Source organism: Aythya marila, assembly GCF_965140915.1.
Source record: "Aythya marila genome assembly, chromosome: 4".
NCBI classification, from domain to species: domain Eukaryota; kingdom Metazoa; phylum Chordata; class Aves; order Anseriformes; family Anatidae; genus Aythya; species Aythya marila.
In genome coordinates, this window is record NC_139045.1 from 67,698,510 (window position 1) to 67,713,787 (window position 15,278).

The 15,278-nt window shown below is 43.5% G+C and overlaps 1 protein-coding gene across 9 annotated transcripts in view; it reads right to left on the reverse strand.

The window, feature by feature from the left end:
- Nucleotides 1-11,746, reverse strand: part of ADD1 (adducin 1) — a 60,286-nt gene extending 48,540 nt beyond the window's left edge. For all 9 annotated transcript variants that reach the window (XM_082758849.1, XM_082758847.1, XM_082758850.1 and 6 more), the window contains exon 1: nucleotides 11,583-11,746. The gene's annotated coding sequence lies outside the window, so the exon portion shown is untranslated. The remainder of the gene's footprint in view (nucleotides 1-11,582) is intronic.
- Nucleotides 11,747-15,278: the final 3,532 nt, after the last annotated feature.

The following is a 15,278-nucleotide window of genomic DNA, read 5'->3' on the forward strand; positions in this document are numbered from 1 at the left end:
GACATTTCCACATACCTGGTGATCTTAAATACTATTGATCAACTTTCAGAATTGTAACTACCAAGCCTTATTTCCTTAAAGTTTCACTTTTGGGATATAAGTTCTAACGTTAACACTGAAACACACAAAGTGTCCATGATGTTATGCCTATGCAATTATTTACCATTAATATTAATCATTATGAGTGAACACAGCAATTCAAATTACTAAGGTTTAGTTCTCCATCTTAGACATTGGTTCTGAAAATATTAAAATATCATTAAACCTGCAAATAAAGAAAACAACCCATTTAGAGCACACAGATAGGACAAACACTTGCTAGATCCTGCTTTGGCACTTGTACCTAGAATCAACAGGAAATTCAGCTAACAGCTGAAGGGAAGTCTATAACACATTAAGCAGAGTCAGGAAGGAACCTTTCAAACATCATTAAATTTCTATCCTGTCCTAACCAAACTACTTTCCATGCTTGAACTTCCTTCCGAAGTGAAGCTTTCTAGATGAACACTTAGAAAATATTTCAAATAGAAAAAAATAATATAAAGCAGACAATGTATTTCTGCTTCAGTTTTTGTTCCTATAAAAATCATATCCAATAACATTGCTGATACAGACAAAACAATGGTAAAATGAGTGTTTACAAGTTCTCTCCAGGGTCTGAAATACCTCAGCAGGAATTAAAGTATGATTTATTGTGTCATAATAACCGAAAAAAATTAGAAGAATATTGTAACCTCAGGCGCCATTAATTCCCCAATTTGCCAATTAATGCCTTTCTGTTAGGAAGGGAGGAGGCAGCACAACAGTTTTCTTTGCAAGTCTCCCGTAAAACCACGGATCCTACACTTTGCAGAGCGATGGGAGTGTCTCTTGTTAGTGCAAACGCGGAACAATGCTTCCTCAGAAAACAACATTCCAGGCTTATTAGATGGACAGCCTTTTTGGGCAATACACAGGAACAGCAGCACGTTATCTAGCAATATGGCATATAGGGTTTTACCACATTGTCCCTTTAGCTTGTATCTTTTTTTTTTTAATTTATTATTATTTTTAAAGAGCTCAAGGGAGAACTCGCAGAGAAGTATGAAGCCACTTGCTGTGGGCAGCCTCCGTTGATCACAAAGGGCAGCACAAGAAGGAAACAAGACAGGGCTCGTTGTTAAATCCATTTGGTCTGTGTTGATTAGGGGTTTCATAATACTAATATGAATTACATAATGTATATCCACTACACAGGATACAATGTAGGGCATTACATAAAACAGTATTTAAAACCTCCCACTTGTCTACATGTTTTCTCTCCCTCGATACAAGCACTTCTCTTCCTCAGAAAGCAACTGCCCAAGCATCAGCTCTCCCACAGACCTGGTGGATCAGCTGTGTTACAGTGACCAGCACGACAGGAATCCCAGGACCTGAGGGATATTCAGCCCCCCAGGTACTATGGAAAACTACGTGTTATGTCATTCCTCCCCCCTTACATAAGCTACCCAGCTCCATCTTAAAGACAGCCAGTCGGATGCCACTATTCCTCAGGGAAGGATGCTGCAGGCTTCTGTGCCTCTGTTGCTTAGGAACCATCTTTTCTAATTTCCACCAGACTAGGTTTATTCTTGGAGAGTTTATGCCCACTTGTTCTCATACCTTGAGCTGAAGAAGCTCTTTTTACCCACCTGTGTTGTTCAACTCATTTTTGTGAGGAGCAACCTTTCACGCTTTGTTTTAGCGGACCAACCACGACCTACTCTTTTAGCCTTCCTTATGAAGCAAATTCTCCATTCCCTTAGTCATTCCAAGGAATCAGTCCCTGTAATTCTTTTTCTTCCCTCGCCTGGATGATGGGTGATAGGAATTAAGCATGATATTCCAGATGAGCTCTCCCCACTACCAGAAAATGTCAGCAATGTTTTTCTTCTTTAATGGAAATATCTTCACAGGTAACAACTACATGCTTGTTATCCTAATACTTCTCATAGCTGCTAACTACGATAGGTAGAAGTGTTCTGAGTTCACCTTCATTTTTAGATGTTATCAAATGCAACCCGTTCTCTACTACTCCTGTCCTAAGGTCTGTACTGATGACCCTTGAGATCTAGGAGCAACACATGGTACTGGCACAAGCAGGAATGCATCAACAATACTAATCAAGTACTAAGTCTTGGAACTGATACTTCCATCACCAACCTCTGCTCAATACCTTAGCTTCTGGTCACTGAGCTCTATCCATACTCAAGACATCCTCTCACCATCTTAAACCAGTTATCATGTGAACATTATCCTGGTTTGTCCTTTGAACCGTGTTATACCTTATATGACTAAGTCAAAACAGGCAAGCTTTAACCAGGTATTCTCTTCTTGTAAGATACCTGACCTTTTGGAGAGACATTAGATTTCTCTGACTCAACCTTCCTCTGTTAAAAACCTTCTCTTCTTACCTCCATATGGATTGCTTCTCTTTAGAAATTTGAAGAAATCCCTGACTAGTAAGGTCATGCTAATAATGCGCTAACCACCCTGAACCACCTTATTTTTAGGTAAACGCAGTGACTACTTTTGCAACCCAATACCCTTCTTCCTTAATACCTTTAATAAAAATCCTTCTAATTTAATACCTAATTATTGCATATACCACCTACTTCAAAATTCCAGGATAAATGCTATGTAGTCCCACTGATATGTGCCCTTGAAGTTTGAGCTGATCGTTACGGAAATCACTTTCATAACTTCACTTCCGTAAGACCTACATTCCTGCGTTCCGAACTACCGTCTTTGCTGAAAGTGAAGGCAAACTTTCCATTTTGATTTTCACCTGTATCTAAGTTGTTTTTACTCTTATTTCACTGTCCCCATGCTTCCTGACAAGACACAACTTGCTTCGCCAATCTGACTTTCTCAGTTTTCTGCGTACTCCTGATGCTCTTCTCCAGCTTGCTATTAACCTTGTAAGATCTTGCATTCCCCACTAGCACAAAAGTCATCTTTTCGTATAAAAAAGCAAAGCTTGGTAAGAGAATGAATATTTTATTCAGCTGCCAGAATTCTTCGCATTTCTTGCTGTATCCGAAGCTCAGCCATGCCAAAAGCACCTCATCAAGCAAGCCCTGAGCATTGCTGCAAAACTGGAATTGCAAGAACATTTGGGTGCTAAATCAAGTTATGACCTTTGCACTTTGAATGTTCACTTCTACAACTGCAGTTATTAACAGCTTTTGGGGACACTCAGAGATGGCTTTGAGTCTTCATTTTTTGGCCTTAGTTGGGCCTTTGTGTTTGTTTGTTTTTCCCCCCCCTAGAAAATGCATGCCTGCAACATGAAAAGATTCATGCCATAAGACCTCCCAAGAGCTATAACAAGAGAAAACAAGTTAAGGCTGCTTGATTTCTGCTTTACTTAGATGTTACAGCCAAATTTCAGAAGAAAAAAACTTCATTGTCAGTATTTCAGTTTGAGGACATATTGCACTGCAGCTATTACTAACCTTAGTTTAAGGAAAAAAAGGTGCAGAAATAAGTTCTGAATTTAGGATTACTATAGCAACGGGGGAAGAGGGGAGGGAAGGAATTACCAGATTACACTCTCAATTCATCAAGTCTTTGATAGGATAAATTTGGTGTCAGTCAAATGAAATGAAATTGAATTTATCCCATTCATTAATGATTAATGCATCAAATTAAGAATTAAACAATCAGAAATTGTAGTACCAGAAGTAAAGTAGAAAATAAAAAACAAATCAGATTGAATGACCTTAGTTATTCCTTTTGCCATTAAGTATTTGATATCAAAACAGGTCTTCAAAGCAGTAACTGGTAAGTCAGAATTCACCTTATCCAAAATGATACACGCTGCTTATCAGAGGTGTCTAGTTCTGATTAAAGGTCTGCAAATGAAAAGGGTCATTAGAAATCTGCCTCATTCTTAACTAAGTGTTTGCAGTGGCTACACCCCTGAAAGCATGCAATAATGTGCCCCTATATGACATGGAGGTGTAATGAATTTCCAAATTACAGCTGATTTACAGAAATAATATATTTCAACAGTATACGTGAACATGGTAATGACTTAATGCCCTGTAAACCTGGGAACACAGAAATAAGCTCTTTACAGAGGTGACATTAGGATATCGTGGATTTGCTTTTTCATAACAAACTGGTTACATCTCTTTCTTCTTTATGCAATCTTTCACCTTCTTTGTATTCCGGATTACTTTAATCAATACTTCAAAAATAATTAGTGTGACAGACACTATTCCATCATCAATAAGTACACTAATTACCAAAAAAATGTGAGAAAAACACTAGTTGCAGTCTTTTAGGGAGGCCAGCTATTTCAACGCACTGGCCCACTGGCAGCAGGCAGGTCCCAAGGCCATTAAGCATGCAGCTGAAGCAGCAGCAGCAGCCACAAAGGTTCCTTTTTGACACGGCGAGCTGTGCTTGCAGCCTGGGGGGCTGTCTCTCCACTTGAGCGGTACGTATTGACCCAAAAAGATTTTTCCTCAGGCAACCGTTCCACAGCCAGACGGTTCAATTAATAAGGCCGCCCAAGTCCAGCTCTTCTGGCTGACATTCAGATTTTAGCCATGCTTCCCAACCTTCTGTTCACCACTCCTGGCTGTCGCTGACCAGCTGCCAAAGCACCCTTCAGTTTCTGGTCGCCAGGCAGGCCAGAGGACAGTCAGAGACTACCTTCCTCTGACTTGTGCAGCAAGCTGCTCAGCATGTTCTCTGCTCCTGGCTCCTTCCCAGGCTGCTGCAGTGAGGAAAAACTGAAGGCTTCTGGAAGGAGCATTATTCCAGGACTAGGAAGCAGAGGCTCAGGCACCTCAAATCGGGTTTCCTTGGCCATCTCCATCAGCAGGTTGGAACAGAGTCCAAGAAAGCAGCCCACATCAACAGTAAGGTCTCTGACAGATCCAGACGTGGGTGTCCCAGTTGCTCAAATCATTACCCCAGGCTGTAATCACAATCTCTCCTTCCAAGAGAGAGGCAAGTGGCTCTGTCTAAGATGACCCACATACCTGAGCAGCACGGGGATTAGCACAGGTTCCAAAGGCGATTGGAAGCAACAGGGGAAAAACACAGGCAGACAGCAAAGAGACCGGCATGGTCCTCTCTGTGTGACCATGGCACGAGTCCACAGCCTTTCCCTAATGCATAGAAGATGCAACAGCTTTCCCTCAGACTATGGATATGTATTTCATTCCACCCGCCCATCCCCACCATGTGTAATACTAGACCTACACCCAGCAATGCATTTTAAGAGTACCAGGACACTCGGCCTTCTATCTATCAAAGGACATTCACTTGCTTTGGCAAAGTTCTACAGAATTTACTACTGCCAAAATAAATCAACTTTTTACCTTAATCCCTATAGAAACAAAAAGAAAGAAAGATTTCGTATGTAAAGTTGAGATCTAAACAAACATCTAAGATCATTATCCATTTTTCACAAAATTGTTATGAAATGTTTCTAAATGATCAGTTATGATCAGAATTACCAGAAATTACCTTAGAAAACTCACCACCTCTGAAGTTTTACTTTAAGTCCAAGAGGGGGGCAAAAATCAACCACACTGCCATGTATCACAGGATCATTAAGGTTGGAAGATCATCTAGTCCAACCACCCCCCTACCACCAATATCACCCACTAAACCACTTCCCTAAGCACCATGTCCAACCTTTGTACATTAATAGACTTAAAAATTATATCCACAATAGGGAGAAATAATTAAAAATAGAATCTTGTGCTTTACACTGAATCTACTATTCAAAACATTTGGAAACTTGAAGCTGTATTTAGAAGTGATACAATGCCTTAGCTGTGTAGAATTTCAGGTGAAAATAATTAAAATCTTTTCTGTAACTGAAAGCACCTAGAGAAGGGTGACAAAACTAAAGCAGCAGGACTCCCTACCCGCTGAAGTCTCCTATGCAGACTTTTTACCCTCTTCCACCCGAGTGCCTCTGCACCTCCTGTGCTTCTGTCCTTGCTCTTCTGTTCACCTGCACACCAGTGTCCACCAAGCCTGGCTGGACAAGCAGCAAAATGCTCCATGCCTGGCTCTGTCCTCGCAGGCCAGCCGGCATCAGCTGCTCAGCCAGAGCTCCTGCATCCCCAGCCCAGCTAGGAGCTGTGTCCCCTCGCAGTGGGAGCACAGGGCCACAGCCCAGGTTGTCACGATAACGGCAGGAACTCCGTACGCCTGAAGTCATCACCTCCCCAGTGTTAAATTGAGCTGAACGTAGCCACAGGTTCAGAAGTTAAAGAGAAGTGACAACGCAAGAAAGTCAGTCCCTATGCTGTAGGAATACTTTAAGCTGTGTTCATTTGAGCTTACTGAGCAAAGCTGCATTAGACAAGACTTTCTGGAAGGAAAAAAAGCACACAACAACCAAATATACTGCACCTCTCGGTCAGGGCACAGCATCAGGGATGTCTTATTTCACTGGATTTTAGATGGAATGGCTGATTTGCACCCAAGCGTACATTACACATTTTTAGCAATATTTTGTAGTGACAACGTCTAAAGAAATTGTTTCATCCATCAACAGAACAGTAAAGTCACTGAGTATGCCTTAGCTTTCACCTCCACTGTCAGAATGCAGGGACAGTAACTTTATGCTCAGTACTACAGAACCTTAAATAAAAAAATAAAACCACAACAACCTAACAGGGATAAAAAAAACACAGAAGATGATCTTAATGAGTTGCCCAGACACTTGCTGGTTCAATCTGGCAAAACTTTGCTATCTATAACAAAGCTAAAATTGTTATCAGACCTCTGCAGATTCAAGATCTACAACAAGACAGAGATAAAATGCAAAAACAGCACCACGAGAATTTGATAGTTTTAGGTACAAAAAGCAAACAACCCCCAAATAAACTACAGTTTTCCAAGGCCCCAAGTCAAATTACAGTTTTCATTCCAAAGTTGTTTTGAAATGCTTACGGAGCGCAACCACAAACCTAAGAGATCTTAGGTCATTTGATTTTTCACCTTATCTTCAGTGTGTGAATGGATACGCACCATGACTTAACATTTATCTATTCCTTTGATGGGAAAGTATCAAAAATACCATAAAGTGTTACTGATTAACCATATTTACTACCCACTACTTCCATGACCTCTCTCCAGCAGTTCAGTTCGGTACATGGAAGAAAGCACCTCAAAATGCTGCAGTATTTTATTCCCTATCTTTTCAGATCTCATGGCTCCAGACCAGAAAAACATACACAACACATGGTATAAAAATCACTAATTTAAAAAGATAAAAACAATGCATTATTGAATTTAAAATACTGCTTTGCATTTCACCAGTCTGAAGAGGATGGAAACTCCAGATCTCAGTTTTAAAGAGCAGCTCTTAACATCCCGGTTTTAAAATTAACCTGAAATGTGCTCTCCTTCATGTATTTTGATTTTTAATTAATCTGAAGGGAAAGCTACTGAAATAACCCAGAGTGAAAGACTCTTTGATGTCCTGCTTGCTAACACCTGATCAGAGGTTGAAAGGTTGGTTCTGCATCAAATAATAACCGCATCTAACAGTGCAGCAGAGATCATTTCTTAAAATGCAGTCTAATAAACAGGTTAAAAGGAGGAAGTTGGGAAGGTGTTCAAGTACTCATTGCTCCCGTTTAGCAACACCTTCAAGGACTACATTTTCAGTTTCTATTTAATGGTCAGCAAGTCATTCCAGCAGAGCCAGCCAGCATACACACGGTCAGCCCGCACAACTCTTAGTGGCTCTTTAAATCCAGTTCTACACCAAAATTGTGTTTGCCCTGAAATGATGAACAGATACATTTTCAAATTCCTGAACGTAGTAGCAATATTTGACTTTTATTCAAGACCTGGGTGGTTGGTCACAATGTAAACCAGACCCCTCACTATAAATAACACGATCTCAGCTCACGCCTGATGTAAAGAAACCAGTAGCTCTAAAAATGGTCTTTCCCAGAGTCTTTGCTCTTATTTCACCATTGAATTAGGAAGGACTTTCTACAACTTTTGCAACCACTAACCACAAAGTTTCCGAACTGACAAAACCACTGTAAACAACAGCCTCAGACTCGCAAGGAAAACAAGCAATTATTTGCTTCCATCTGACCAAAGATTAGCAGGACAATTCTCAATAAACAGCAGAAATGTATTGAGATAACAGATGTAGTCATACAGTTATGCTGAATGGTCCATAAAATGGTTAACAACCCATTAAATTACTAATGAACCCTGTTATTATAAGTGTAATATTTTAAAGCAACACAAAAAATATCCAAAAAAGGGTAATTTAAAAGTAAAAATCATCATAAACCAACATATCTCTATAATCTATTCTTCTTAAGCATCACTACCTCTAATGAGACACTTTCCTCAAGAAATGCACTAGTTTACAAGATTTACACTTGGCAGCTCTTTGCCAACAGGTTTGTACAGCTGCTCTTCTCGGCTCGATCAAAAAAGGAGTGGTTTTGAAGAGAAACATTAAAGAAGTGGCAAGACTAGGTAATGTTTTCTTATTCCCCTGGGAAGGCTTATTAGGTTATATGAATGACTACTGCAAACCTGAGGTCATTTAGGGACACCTATTCAATATATAGATAGCGCTTTTGCATTGTTTAATATAGGAGGTCAATAACTTAACAGAAGAATTTCAATCAGGTTCTTCTGCAGATGTCAAGTGACCTGCAAAGTGGGATCTGCAGTTTAAACCTGCATCTCCCCAATCAGGTTTTAAATATAAAGCACCAATAACTCTAAAAAAAAATTTAATTACAGCATGAATCTCTACTGCAGTGGTGTTTCAGCGATTGCTGTCTGCCACACAGAATGGTACAAGAGTAAGGTCTAAATTAAAAGGCATCAAAATCAGAAGTTGGGCATTATTTTTCAATTTGTTGTGCAGTGGGGACACACACAACACCAGGACGCAGAGGTGACACTTATCCCATATGCTCTCCCTTATTAAGGGATGGGGAAGTTTTCTTAATATGATTTTTCCCCCTCAAAGCAGGAGTTGATCATTCACACAGAAACTGTTGTGGATTTACAAATGACCTGCTCTTCACCACTGTTACTGTTCTCAAATAATCAAGAAAACTATTTCTACAACCCAGGAAAGCAGTGAGTACAAGACTTACTGCCTAATGCCTTCTTATTTAGAAAGCACTTGTTGCACAGAAGTTACACGCTTACTGGCAACCAGCATGCTGAGCATGCTTCTCCTGGTTTGAAGCCTCCAGTTTTAATATTTTTGTTTATTAACAAAGCTAGTCACAACAAGATTTAAATGTTTTCATTTGAAAACAGAATGTTGGGAGAGATTTATTAAAAGCACTTCATGCTGTGAAGCTACCCTTCGAAAACAGCCTTGAATGGGGCTGAAGCAGCTTTATCCCTAGTCCTGTAGAAGTCATACTCTCCCGAAATGGTCTGATTCTGTACACGTAAAACATCGTTCGATACCAATGGCGAATCTCACAGAAGGAGAACAGAGTTGAGTCATTTTCTGCTGGAGACATTTAAAAAGAGCTATCACAGAAAAGCACTGATTCAGTAAACAGCATTCCTCACTCCACGGTATTAGTGAACCATACTCTAATGAACTTATTGTCACAACACGCTAGCAAAAGTCCTCGTTTCAGATGAAGCATGAACGTTCAGATTTCTCATGCCATTTTTATTAACTGACCATAAAAGAAAACATTCAGGCAACACAACTGGTTTTGGCTTAGAAGAACTATACCCAGCACGGAGCCTCATGGAGAAAACAGAAATCATGTTAAACTACGAAATGCTTACACATGCAAGCACATATGCTTATCTTGCTGCAGTGAAGATGTAAAAACTTTCAGTTGTCTCTTCCTGAAAACTCCACTAAGAAAACCACCAACTTTAGATTCTGTAATTGCGGCAAGCTACATAAAACATTATGTTCACTTCAGACTATTTTTAAACGATCACATCAAATCTGCTCGCTGAATATAAAGCCACCTGCTCCAGCATTAAGAAGGCAGTCAATAGTTGCGTTCTGTTCCTGTTTCTTATTATGCAAGAACTCCAAAATAGGGTTTTCTTACAGAGGCATGCAATCGTTAAATGAATTAATAAAGAAAATGGAAACATTTTAAAAATCAAGTTTACATTTCTTAATTTTATTAATGAACTCTTAATTCTGAAAGAACAGATTTATGACAGCTAACAACTGCTGAGTATTCTGTCAGCACATTCGGTCCCATTACAAACCCCAGAGATGTAAATAGCCCCCATGCATGGAGATGCCTGTAGCTCTCAGCGAGGCATACAGAAATCATCCAGCAGTAGTGGCAATGTGAGAATTCAAGAACATATATTAAAGTACAAGCATTTTGTAAAGCTTCACATAAAGATGTATGCTTCCGTGCACAAAAACATTCCCCTCTCAAATACTTTGCCACATGATACTAGTGATCAATAGCAACTTTCCGAAAAGCAGGGAGGAAAACAACAGCAGCAGCAACCAGCTCACACCACTGCACTACAGCAGAACCTCATGGAAGATTTAAGCCAAGCGCCGCTCACAGCCCCCTCGCTCAATACAACCAGGGGTATTTTTCCAGCATGGATGCATCCCCCTCCCTAACCGCTAGCTTCACTCGAACCCAAGCACAGATCGAGAATTAACCTTATAAACGCCGCAGAGATCAGCCAGCAATTCCTCACATGAAGATGCGTGCTGCTCCATACCAGCAGACGCTGACAACGCCAAAGAGCAGCCACCCTCTCCAGCACAGCCACCAAAACCAAACCGCCCTTCTCCTGCAGGTCCCTGCCAGCGCTGCCCAGCAGCCTGCAGCCCCTGCCCTCCGCAGGCCAAGCCCAAGGGCGGCGGGGGATGAGCGGGCAGCGGCACGGCAGGTGCAGACAACCCAGGGACCCGCTGTCACCCCCCCAGATTTCTTCCTTTCCCCCCCAAGGGCTAAGCCAGCTGGCCCAGCCTCTCCTCCTTCCCCCCTAAAACCTGCAGCTCCCCTCAGCCCCTTGTCGTCCCCCAAACCTCCCCTCAGCTCCTGTCACCCCCTAAAAACCCCACAGCTCCCCTCAGCCCCTGTCACCCCCCCAAACCTCCCCTCAGCCCCTGTCACCCCCCAAAAACCCCACAGCTCCCCATAACCGCTGTTACCCATCACCCCCCCAAAAAAAAAACCTGCAGCTCCCCGCAGGCCCTCTCCACCTCCAAACCTCCCCTCAGCCCCCATCCCCCTCAAAAAAAAAACACATCTCCCCTCAGCCCCTCTCCCCCCCAAACCTCCCCTCAGCCCTCGCCCACCCCCAGAAAAAGCAACACGTCCCCTCAGCCCCTTCCCCCTAAACCTCCCCTCAGCCCACCCCCCTCAAAGCCTTCAGCCCTCGCCCCCCTTTCCCCCGTTCCCCCCTAAATCTCCCTTTAACCCTCAATTCCCCCAAAACCCCCTCAGCCCCTGCCCCTCCCCCCCCGGCTCCCCTCAGCCGCTGCCCGCCGCCCGTTAACGGCTGCGCCCCCCGCCCCCCCAACGGCTGCGCCTCCTCCGCAACGCCTCACGCCTCACGCCGCCGCTCACCCGAGGACCAGACGAGAAAGAGAAAGGGAAAGGGCGGCAGGAGGAGGCAGGGAAGGGGCAGGAGGCCCCGCTGACCGGCAGCCCCCTCCGACGAGCCCGCCGCCGCCTCCGCCGCTGGCCCCGGCGCCGCGCTGCGCCTCAGCCCCCAGCCCTGCCAGGGTGCGGCTTCGGCGGGCCGCAGGCCAACAAGCGCGCCGCCTATTGGAGGGCGCCGGGCTCGGCCACCAAGCCGCGCTCCCATTGGCGGAGGGGGCGGCGAAGCGGCGAGGCGGGAGCGGGCTGAGGGGAGGCGGCTGCGGGCTGAGGGGACCCTGAGGGGGCGCTGAGGGGAGCGCGGCCGTGAGGCGCCCGCAGACCCCCGACCGAGTGCGGGGAGCGGGAGAGGAGCCCCCCCGGCCCCGGGAAGGAGCTCTCCGTGCAGATGGGTCCCCCCAGCGTGTGGTGTGGGGAGCTTATCGCGCAGCAGGCCGAGAGATAGGGGCAGAAATCGGGTAATTGCCAGGGGAGCGAGGCGATAAGGGGCCTGCCCCGCCCGCCGCGACGGTATCGGCTTACAGCAAGTCGAGATCGATGCAGGTGCACGGAGAGAGCAGGCAAGCTGCGTTACCGGAGGGAAATCTGTCAAAACCTGAGGTATTTCAGGCAGTCCAGCGTCCAATCTATCAAAACCTGAGGTATTTCAGGCAGTCCAGTATCCAAACTATCAAAACCTGAGGTATTTCAGGCAGTTCAGTATCCCTGAGTGTTAAATCCCAGCGTTATGAGGAGTTGTGCACCTCAGCCTGGAAATCTGCAGATACATTGCGTAGTTTGTATGTTGAATGCCCGATCAGATCTTCCTAAATCAACCTTACAGGCTTTGTAAATTCTCCATGGAGCTGGGTGTGTAACATAAACCCAAATTTTGTTACTCCTGCAGATAAACCCACAGATTTTAAGGTTTGCTTGTTAGCTGTCTTTAGTGTCTGTGCATCTTTACAATCTTTTCATTATAATTTTAAGGTTGTTGCCTGATACTTCTTTTTAGAAAGTGCATACAGTACCACACAGCACTGTGTGGGCTGCTGCAGGGAAAAGGTGACTCCAGCTCAGACAGACCCAACACATCAGGTTTTAGTAACAAGCTGAGAGTCATTAAAACTCTTTTCATCAGTTCTTTTTACCCCCCACCCCAAGTTATCCACATGATCAGAGGAAAAATAGGCTCCTGCTAGCAGAACCTGATGGGTGCAGAGCCATAAACATCTCTCCCTTGAAACATGAAAGGAATCAAGCCTATTCCCACCAGTCCACTGAGGAAAGGCACCCTTCTTCCTCGGTTTGCACTTTCTGGCAATTAATCTTCATTTGTTTGCTGTTTATAATAGAAAAGCAGGCAGTAGACGTATATGTGAACTGGTATGTGAACTCCGTCATGGCAAATGGTGGATTAATTGCAAAGCAGACAATAATTATTGCAAATCTGACAGCAAGACACTGCTGGATGCAGGTCTGACTAATCAAAACACTTCACAGTAGAACAGGTATTGGTGTAATTACTAATAATTGGAAAATCATGTCTAATTTTTGATTTTTTTTTTTTTTTGATAGAACTGTTGCTGTAAACCCAAAATGTTAAGTAAACTCACTTCACTTATCTGGTATTAAGTCTAGTTGGACCGAGTAGAAGAGTTTACATACAAGATGCCATCCTCTTATCCCCATTCAAAGTCAAATCAACGAGATGGGAGTTGCTCTGTACCTGCACGGTTCAGCCACATGCCTCAGGCATCATTTTCCCCGTGACATGTAGATGACCATATATCAACACTCCTCTTCATCTTGGCATCTCATTTACCTCTTTTTTTCCTTTGCACACCATAGCATTTAACACATAAAGCACTTTTTCTTTTAGTCTAGTAAAGTAAATGGGAGAACTGATCCATATCAAAACTTACTCAGCAAAAAAAATCCAGTTTTGTTTTAAAATTAATGGTTTTACTTTCCAGTTCATTGCATGGCTACAAGTACATGAGTGCCAAGAAGGAAGGTGGCGTAGAGGTCAGATGCAGTGCCCAGGGACAGGGAGAGGGCAGGATCATTTCTTTTGTTAGCAGTGCTGGCTTAAGGTGTTTCTAGAACTGCACGGTGATGTGTCACAGGCAGCTTAGGCTGATGGAAGGATGAGTTTTATCATTATATGTTCGATCTAGTGGTTCTCTTGTGCTGTGCTACCCTCTGACCTGCCCAAGGTCACCGCTCCTGCTCCCTTCCAGCGTCCCCTCTGCAGCTTGCATCATACCCCATGAGGACAGAGAATATATTGTTTCATCTGGTTGGAAAAATTCACCCAATCGAAAAACTGGGGGGCAAGGGGACTCAATCAGCTTCCTGCTCAATCAGCTGACTCAGCTGGCTCACTTTGAAGCCTGAGGCTGATACAGCTGATACATGAGGCTATTAAAGTCACTAATTCTGTTTTTGTCCTGACCAGGTTCCTGAACTGCCTCCTGCCCAGATGCCAGGAAGTCAGTGCTGGTGCAGAAGCAAAGGTAGGGTTACGGGGGTACACATGTGAGGGAGGGCACATCCATGCTACATGGGTACAAGTGTGAGGGAGGGCACATCCATGCCCTGCGTACTAGACAGGGCTGCTGAACTACAGCATCAAGGGAAATCTAAAAAAGCTCTTTTAGACATTTTAGACATGAAAAACTTGTCTGTCGTTGGTAACTCTTACCCGTTTGTTTTACAGCATTACAGGTACAACAATGGGTACAATAATAGGAACCACATAGTGTTGTTAGTTTTGGTGTTTGCAATATTTAAGATGGGTGTGGCCCCTCTTAATGACCAAGACAGGCTCATTACTTGTAGCTTTGCCTTTGCTGTGTGCATGTCTGCTTACTGGGCCATAAAAACAAAAGAAAACAAAAAAACAGAAAAATAACACCACGTATTTACAGGCAGTACAGCATTCCCACCAGAAGTATCAGAACGTGGTACTGGTTGTGTGGTACAGACTTAGCAGTTGCTGATTCCTCTGCAGCCTGTTGTTACCCCTAGCAGCCTCAGGTATTAGCAGTGCAAGACTACAGCGGGTCATCCAGTCTAAAATAAAAAAAAATCAATGCAATTGTATTGATTTACAAGTTATTTTGGTTTGGCGTTACTAGGTATCAGAAAAATAATACTGCAGTTATTTCCGTGCAGCTCTTCACCTTGGCATTAGCACTCCTTGATGCTCAAACCACTAACCTGTGAGAAGCATGGTACTTGGTTGATGTCACCCATCTGGCATTTATTTGTTCCTTTATGTGGGGTGCAGCCCTTCCATGGAAGCAGTCTTAGGTTGGTTTTCTTACCCATAAAGTGGGAGTGATAGTATCAAAATCTATCCTTCCTTCTTGGCCTGCCTGAATTATTCATTTCTGCCAGTCATTTTGGGGCAGGGCTTGCCTACTCTGGTTACTGGTTTTCATCTCATGCAGACCTTTTACCACAGTTCCTGGACAAAGGTCCGGTTCCTCTGAATAAGCAATGCTTGGATGTGAATTCATTGTGATTTTTTTCAAGGGCCTTCAAAAGAAAGCCTTAATCTTGAAACTTATTTGAGAGACGCTGGCAAAGTGAAAGGCAGTCCCTGCTCAGCCATGCAAGACCTGAAGCAGAGGTCAGGTGGCCATAGACAAACACCAATTACCTTTGCAAAACACC